At 35.7% G+C, this 9,115-nt stretch overlaps 1 long non-coding RNA gene across 1 annotated transcript in view; it reads right to left on the bottom strand.

The window, feature by feature from the left end:
• Positions 1-9,115, bottom strand: part of LOC110459766 — a 57,453-nt gene extending 48,338 nt beyond the window's left edge. Inside the window, exons 1-2 of the long non-coding RNA XR_002463927.1 lie at positions 8,889-9,115; positions 1,290-1,404 (exon numbers count right to left, since the gene is read on the bottom strand). This is a non-coding gene — a long non-coding RNA (uncharacterized LOC110459766). The remainder of the gene's footprint in view (positions 1-1,289; positions 1,405-8,888) is intronic.

Genomic DNA, 9,115 nt, shown 5'->3' with positions numbered 1-9,115 from the left:
AAAAAAAATGCAGTAACAGCACAGGACTTTGTTTCGAGTTTTCCTTTTCCCAAAAAATGTGACAATTTCTGATAATGACTCATTACAGTCATCGTTGTAATTGTCAACCCTATAATCTTTGTAATAAATGCTCAGGTAATATGCTAGTCGCGCGTGTAGTGATGTCTCCTCAAGCACAGGGGCTAGCAACGATCTATATGTGATAAGAATAAATTAGTGAGAAAAAATACGTAACTGTTCATAAAATAACATTATGTTCTGTACTGTACAGTTACGTATTTTTTCTCATTCTTTTTATTCTTATCACATATAAATCGTTGCTAGCCCCTGTGCCCAAAGCTGGGGATTACCGTGGCTTTTTTTAGACGTAAACAAATTATCACAAATGAGAGATTACCACAAACACTGAACAGGCTTCACACACTGAAATCTTAATTTAATTGACCGTAGAAACAAAAAAATAACGAAAGTAAATATTGAAGAAACGATAACTGTTCCGCGTCTGTTGCCCAACGTCAACAAACATGTGGGGATTTTGCTAGATATTTTAAATGCTGGGTCATATCTTACATGCATGATTGTGATCAGCAGCAAACATTGATCGTTGTAAAATAGCCATAACGTAGAATATCGTAAAATGGTAGAAATTACTGGCACTAGTCAAAATTCCATCTAACTCACCGCTAAAAGTTAAACCGGATAAGCGGCTGGAACATTTCTTCGTATTTAACGCATGCGCAACAAGCAGTTATCTCAATTCTAGCCTAGAGGGGGTACCCAAGTTTGCGTTTGACTACGTATACGGGGAAATCGGATCTTCTGGAAAATTCCACGAAACCCCAGATTTACACCCCATTTTCAAAACCCTCTCAGGGCCGTTCTATGTAAGGTATCGAAAAACCAAATATAACGTCTCTTCATAATAAATTGGACTACTTATGTTTGGAGTTTCAGTTCGTCAGCTTTAAACGTTAATTCTCCAGGGTGAATTCTACAGCTACTAATGGTCAAAATGCCGATTTTGGCGTGTTTTACACCAAATATCTCCATAACTAGGTTTTTCCCTGATATAACAGATATACAAGGAGGTAGATCGCGCTGAGTTCTACAAACTTAGAAAGTTTCAGCAAAAGTTATGGAGCCGTTTTTTTCGTACTCAAATCGCTGTTATATGCGGCAAATTAGCTACATTTAGCCGTGTTAACATTTCGTTCAGAGGAACGATAACAGAGTTATCGCCCCTCTAACACTTCATTCCATATTGAAAACATATTGGCGATATGGCTTACCTTTGCTATCTGATAAGTGAAATTGCCTTTCTTCCTGAACACCGTTCAAGAGGACGCCATTGTAGAGTCACTGTTTAGGACATCGTATGCTTCACAACAAACAAGTCGGTGTAGCCTGTCAAATAATTCACACTTTGTATGATTCATGTGAATGTATAATGATGTATGCATGATACCTGTATATGCAAAATGACGTACGGGTACTTTTTTATAATACAAAAGTACAATTAATGGAAACAATATGACATACCCTTACCCAGGATACTAGTGTATGTAAAAAATAATGTTAGGATTCTGTTGGGTTCTGTCGTAATTTCGACTTCCGTTTTGTCCTTTTTTCTTGCGATGAGATGTAGTTTTCTATGTTACGTTAAAGAAAGCAATATTTATGTTCTGTTTTCTTTTGAGCCTAAAATAGATCTTAGCAAAAAGATACCTTATCACTGAATTCCACATAGAATAAAAAATGAACATTATCATGTCTTGAATGAACGAACAAGAGACTAGAACACTGGCAGGTCGGTAAGTGCCCCGTCTTGTGGCAAATATATCCCCCATAGTCATCAAGAAGCAATCTGCCAATATAGCTGAACTTGCCGTTTGACATTTGGACTTCAAAAAGAATCGCAAGAAGCAAAATGTACATTTTACATGTACTATGATGCGAGTCTTGTTTCCTTCCACCTTCATATTTGCTGCGCTAACAGAAATGTAAATACCGGTGCAATACACATTTGTTAGCATTCATTTGTTTGATTTCACCTTAAATACCTCCTCCATCAGGAGCCAGGGTCAAAGTCAGATATTCACTTTGTCTTTGACCTTTGGACCCAAATGACATTGACCTTTAACCCAGTGACCATGCTCTTTGGTCAGTTGACTTATTCTTTAATTCCATTCAACTTTGCTTTATAATAATATAAAAACTAATGTTCATCAGTAAAAAGATACAATATTTGACAATGATCTTTGACCCAGTGACCTTGACCTTTGGTCAGTTGACTTTTTGTTTAATTCTGATCAACTTAGCTTCATCATGTCATAACAAAATGTTCATCAGTGAAAAGATGCAAAATTTGACCTTGACCTTTGAACCTAAAGACCTTGACCTCTTACTTCGACTTTTGACCTCAGTGTGTCTCTTTGTTTAATTCCGACCAACTTTGCTTCATAATGTCATAAAATGCTCATTAGAGAAAAACAACAAAATTTGACCTTGACCTTTGAAACCTTGACTTCTGACCCGATGATCTGACCTTTGGTTATTTGGCTCCTTGTTTAATTCTGATCTACTTTGCTTCGTCACCCATTGTCATAACAAAATGTAAAATTTGACCTGGACCTTTGAACCTAATGACCTTGACATTTGACCTTGACTTTCAGTGTGTATTTTGTGAACTGGACATCTTGACCAAGTTTCATGTAAATCGTTCAATAATCAGTTATCAGCCAGGAACAAAATTTGTGGACGGACGGACAGACAGACAGAAAGGCAGGCAGGCAGGCAGGTAGGCAGGCAGGCAGGCAGGCAGGCAGGCAGGCAGGCAGGCAAGCAAGCAAACAGACAGACAACCAGACATGTCGCCCTACTTAAAATCTGATGTTCCCATCAACACACAATTTGCAAAGTAATATGTTTTAAATATTTTATATTTTGACTGAATGAACTACAGATTTGGTCTCTTGACACCTTGTTTGATTCTGACCAACTTTGCTTTATAATGTCATAACAGAATGTTAACCAGTTAAGAGATGTAAATATGACCTTGAACGTTGACCCAATGACCTTCAGCTTTGGTCAATTGATACCTTGTTTGATTCTGACCAATTTTGCTTCATAATGTCAAAACAAAATGTTAAGCAGTTAAAATATACAAAATCTGACCTTGACTTTAGATCCGATGACTTTGAACTTCGATCATTTGACTTCTTGTTGTATTGTGACCAACTTTGCTTCATAATGTCATAACAAAATGTTTACCAGCTAAGAGCCAAAAAAAAGTTACTGTTAAAATCCAAGATGGCTTATTAGAAGCCATTTTTAATCCAATCTGCCAGAAAAATCACAAAGCAGATCTAGGATTCATTGGAAATCCTTCAAAATTTTAAAAACATACTTCATTTACTTCCATCAATATTGTGTAAAAGAAAAAAATGGACAGACAGACGGACAGACGGACAACCTGATTACTATATGGCACCCGCATCTTCAATGCGAGGCCCTAATAATTCAACAAAAAGTTCGAAATTATTAAATTGTATCCAGATCCTTTTATTATGAATATTTGTTAGTAACATCAACAAAGCATTCCTCTCAAAATCATGTGTCGTTTGTGGGAAACAATAATATAAAATGGAATATGCATTCATAGAAACAATGCTTTTTTTGTGCCGATGTAGGTTTATACTAAAATGTTATTGTATGTAATCTCACGCAATTTTGTATAGCCAAATTATTTAGTCAAATAACATCCTATGGATAGGCCAGATCCTGAGGATGTATAGGTAGCAGTATACAGTAGAGGGTTGTGGCCATGGGTGATACTTTTGTTAAATGGCTACCCCTGTATAATGATATGTAAAAAAAAAATTAAAAATAAAACTGTTCTAAAATTGGTATAAGCATGATGAAGTGGGCTATGTGAGCTTCACATTTGTAAAAAGAAAAAGATTTTTTTAGTTCGAGAATAAAATTTTGGCCATAATCCGAAAGGCTAGCTAGCTTTACAGGAGGTAAAATTTTGACAACAGCTCACGACGCAAAACTGCAAAAAAACAAGTTTTACAACTTAACTGGGACCCAGATAATTCTGCAACCAGGTAGGTACTCTTTAATTTCAGACAGAACTTAGGAAAAAAATACTAGTTGCGGGGGTCAAATTTTGGGTCAAAAATAGCATTTTTTGCTAATTTTTGATGTGGTAACCATGGTTTTCACACAAGTGACATACATTGAAAAAGGAGCTTTATACACTTCTCAGTACTTTATATGTATTGTACATGTATTGCAGTTTACAAATATATATACATGTATACATGTGTTGTGTAGGGTAAATCCGCTGTGTTTATATTTCCTCGACATGTGCCTTGTTTATCAGAGTCAGGCCATTTCTACTGTATTCTGCTACCATACCATAACGAAAGTTTAGTAGATATAGTGACATGACGTAAAGCCAACGTCCAGTGAGGTCATTTGTTTCTTTGTTTTAGGAAAGCCGTTGCGAAATGTAGCTACGACCGAAATAGCGCAACACCCATTGAGAGTCCCTTAAACAATGAAAGAAGTTATGGTCGTATCTTGCGGATCCCGGGCAGTACGAGGGGTAACCTGTGTGTGAACAGTCAAACTTGAAATTAAATTTTCAAAGACTCAAAAATTAAATGAATGAATTCTTAAATAAAACGGATTGGAAGGGGTTACCACCTCGCTCACAAACCACAACCCAAAGATATCTCCACATTACTTTACATATTGCATTTTTTTATGTTTGTTGAATGCAGAAAAGTATGGCCTGCAAAATTAAGGCACTCTGCAGTACATTGTAGACCTACGTATTTCAGCAGTAATATTGTTTTAGATTTTTCACGCTTTAATTGTTGCGCTTATTACGATTAGGTCTCTGTGTATTGCATTCAGTTGCATTTATAGTAGAGTGCGCTAAGGTAAGTAACTTTGCAGTTACTATGAAAATGTTAATAAGATAGGATTTCGCAACTTACGTTCACTTTTAAAACACGAGACATATATATACAGTCCTACTCCGTTGATAATAATCTGATGATTCACCTTTATACGGTTGTTCGTATAGTCAAGATTTTATAATACAATCTCAATTTCCACTCCGATTCTTCATCGTAACAGTAATACCGAGTTAAAAAAAAGATTCGGCTGTCTCTTCCTTTCTCTAAATTTATTGGTAAATTAGTAACGACATATATTCTGGTTCGAATTCTCAAATAAGGAATTTTACATGATTTCCGTGGGTTTGTTTTGTAAAATGTTACATGACTTTGCTTCATAAGTTCTTATCAGACTGACCAGAATGGCGCTGTTGTTTACCAGTCTATCTTCTAACAAACTTGTATCGCTGTCGACAACCTGAATACGGTCCCCTTCATATGACACCTGTCTATTCATTACCGGATGAGAACACTCATTCGTAGTAAATATTTGTGTAATACCTTTGTTTCAGTAATTACATGTGTAATATACATGTAGTGAATACATGTGTCATACAAACATCTTTGATACATGTAGTAAAAACGTATTGAATATACTAATCGTTGATACTTGTAGTAAATGCATGTGCAATTCTCCTTTCTGTTACACATTTAGTAAATACATGTGTAATACACCTATTTGTGACCAATGCAGTAAGTACATGTGTAAAAACCTGTCTGTGACACATGTAAGAAATACATATGCAATACACCTATTTGTGACCTATGCAGTAAATACATGTGTAGTACACCTGTCTGTTAAACATGTGGTAAATACATGTGCAATACAACTGTCTGTCTGCGACACATGCAGGACATACATATGCATTACACATATTTGTGACTTATGCAGTAAATACATGTGTAGTACACCTGTGTGTGACATATGTACCAAATACATGTGTAGTACACCTGTATTTAAAACAGATGTAATACACTTATGTGTTATTCATGTAAGTACCTGTGTTATTCACCTGTCTATGATACATGTAGTGAATATATGTTCAATGGACTTTTCTGTGCCACATGTAGTCAATGCATGTTTAATTCACATATCTGTAATACATGTAGTAAATGCATGTGTATTTACCTATTTCTGACACATGTAATTAAAAAATGTGAATACACCTATCTGTGATACATGTAGTAAATACATGTGTAATACACCTATCTATGACGAATGTAGTAAATGCATGTGTTATACACCTAACTATGGCACATGTAATAAAACATGTGTAATTCACCGATCTGTGACACACGTAGTGAATACATTTGTTATTCATCTGTTCGTGAGAAATCTAGTTAATGCATGTATTTAGTACATCTGTCTATGACGAATGTACTAAATACATGTGTCATACACCTGTCTGTGAAACATGTATTAAATACATGACATGTGAAACATATCGTTAATACATGTGTAGTACACATATGTGTGACCTATGCAGTTAATACATGTGTAATACACCTGTGTGTGACACATGTACAAAAAATATGTGTTGTACACCTGTCTTTGAAACAGATAAAATACGCCTATGTGTTATACATGTACATGTAGTGAATGCGTGTGTCATTTACCTATCTCTGACACATTAAGTAAATAAATGTGTAATATACCTATATCTATTACACATGTAGTAAATAACATGTGTAATTCTCCTATCTGTGACACATGCAGTGAATATATGTTTAATATACCTATCTGTGACACATGTAGAAAAAAAACATTTGTAAAACACCTATCTATGATACATGTAGTAAATACATATGTAATTCTCCTATGTGTGACACATTTAGTAAATACATACGTAATATAGTTCATCACATGATAATTTCTAGGATTGCTATTGGATAACTTCCCTTGTTCTATTTGGTATAGTTCGCATCCGCCCTTGACGACGGGAACTATACCTGGAGACGGGCACTATACCTTTTGTTTGGACCGCTGAAACTGCGGGAAAAGTAGCGTGACGCTAAGAGTTGCACCCCCTCTTAGGGAGCACTGTACATATTCAACTTTCACTTCATTGTTGCCGTCTGCCGAAATGGCTTCGAGATTCGGGACCGAGAATGCCGATTGATTCGCAGAGGCTCAGCAATGCATAAAAAAGAAACAGGCGACACAATTTGCCGTCGCAGTACCTAAAGACTTCCTACTGGAAAGGGGATCCATATGTGACCTAGCGGTGATTTAATCCAGTGAATTGAACGGTGGTTTGGCGGATTTCTATGCCAATATAGGCAACGAAAAAGAAGAGATCTACTCAAAAAGTTATCTTATTGCCATCAGGCAAGGTTTGCAGCGGCATTTACCAGAACCATCATGTGGCAGAGATTTCGACATTACGTTGTTTGTGCACATTCTTTTAGTTTTAGTTACAATTAACTACAACGCATGAATCAAATCCTCAAATATTACGTTCAAATTGCCAGCTGTTGTTAATTATTAAATATGTTATCATTGAAATTCCTCATGTTTGTCTTTTTATTGTCAAAGACAGTCATGTGATGTACTAATTCTATTATGACCCTTTTCCACCCCTAACGGCTCGGACACTATACCACCCCAGACAACACTATAAGAGAACAGTTCCCCCAGGAAAGGGCCATAATAGAATATTAAAACCTAATAATGACACATGTAGTAAATACATGTGTAATATTCCTATCTTTGTTATGTGTAGAACATAGATGTGTAATACTCCTGTCTGTGACACGGGATTTGATGGGTATTCCCCTATACTATCCGAGCGCAAGACTCGTTTTTAATTTAAATACCACGATAATGCACCTCCCAGGACTGTGTAATTTACCTATCTGTGACACATTTAGTAAATACATGTGTAGTACACCTGTCTGTTAAACATGTTGTAAATACATGTGCAATACAACTGTCTGTCTGTGACACATGCAGGACATACATATGCATTACACATATTTGTGACTTATGCAGTAAATACATGTGTAATACACCTGTGTGTGACATATGTACTAAATACATGTGTAGTACACCTGTCTTTGAAACAGATGTAATACACTTATGTGTTATTCATGTAAGTACCTGTGTTATTCACCTGTCTATGATACATGTAGTGAATATATGTTCAATGGACTTTTCTGTGACACATGTAGTCAATGCATGTTTAATTCACATATCTGTAATACATGTAGTAAATGCATGTGTATTTACCTATTTCTGACACATGTAATTAAAAAATGTGTAATATACCTATCTGTGATACATGTAGTGAATACATGTGTAATTCACTAATTTCTGATACATGTAGTAAATACATTTGCAATATTATTATCTTTGATACATGTATCAAATAGATGTGTAATACTGCTGTCTGTGATGCATGTATTATATATACCTGTGTACTACACTTATTTGTGGCACATTTAGTAAATGCATGTGTAACCTACCTATTTCTGACACCTGTAATGAAAAATGTGTAATACAACCATCTGCGATACATGTAGTAAATACATGTGTAATACGCCTATGTGACGCATGTAGTAAAAACATAGGCAATACACCTTTCTGTGACATGTGTAGGAAATACATATGCAATACACAATTTTGTGAACTATGTAGTAAATATATGTCTAATATATCTATCTGTCGAACTATCAAGCAAGTAAATGGTAGCCGCCAGTTATTATGTCGAAAAATACGAGTTTTATGTAGCCACATAGCCCTAACGCTTTTCATTAAATAACAGAGCTAGATACATACAACATAATTGGTCAACAAATACTGATAGCATAGCGAAACTTATTTCCCATTGGTATAAAAAATGGAACAGTCTGCTCATCATGATCCAAATACATCACGTTTCGTGCTGAAGCAACAGAAATTATACGAAAACTACTTACCTTTGCCATACAGTATGTAAAGCTCTCTTCCCTGTTAAACACCGTTCAGGCGGGCGCCATTAATTGTATAGTCACTGTGTAGGACATTTTAGTCGCAATTCAAAATTCTATTTACGTAGATTACATTTGTATATGAACAAAAACGTGCGACTTCAACTCAGCCTTTACAATCCAAATTCGTGACCCGGGATTTGACGGTTATTCCCCTATATTAGCCGATGACAAGA

Source organism: Mizuhopecten yessoensis, unplaced genomic scaffold (genome assembly GCF_002113885.1).
Source record: "Mizuhopecten yessoensis strain PY_sf001 unplaced genomic scaffold, ASM211388v2 scaffold10209, whole genome shotgun sequence".
In the NCBI taxonomy this organism is placed as follows: domain Eukaryota; kingdom Metazoa; phylum Mollusca; class Bivalvia; order Pectinida; family Pectinidae; genus Mizuhopecten; species Mizuhopecten yessoensis.
This window is presented reverse-complemented; position numbering and strand designations above follow the sequence as displayed.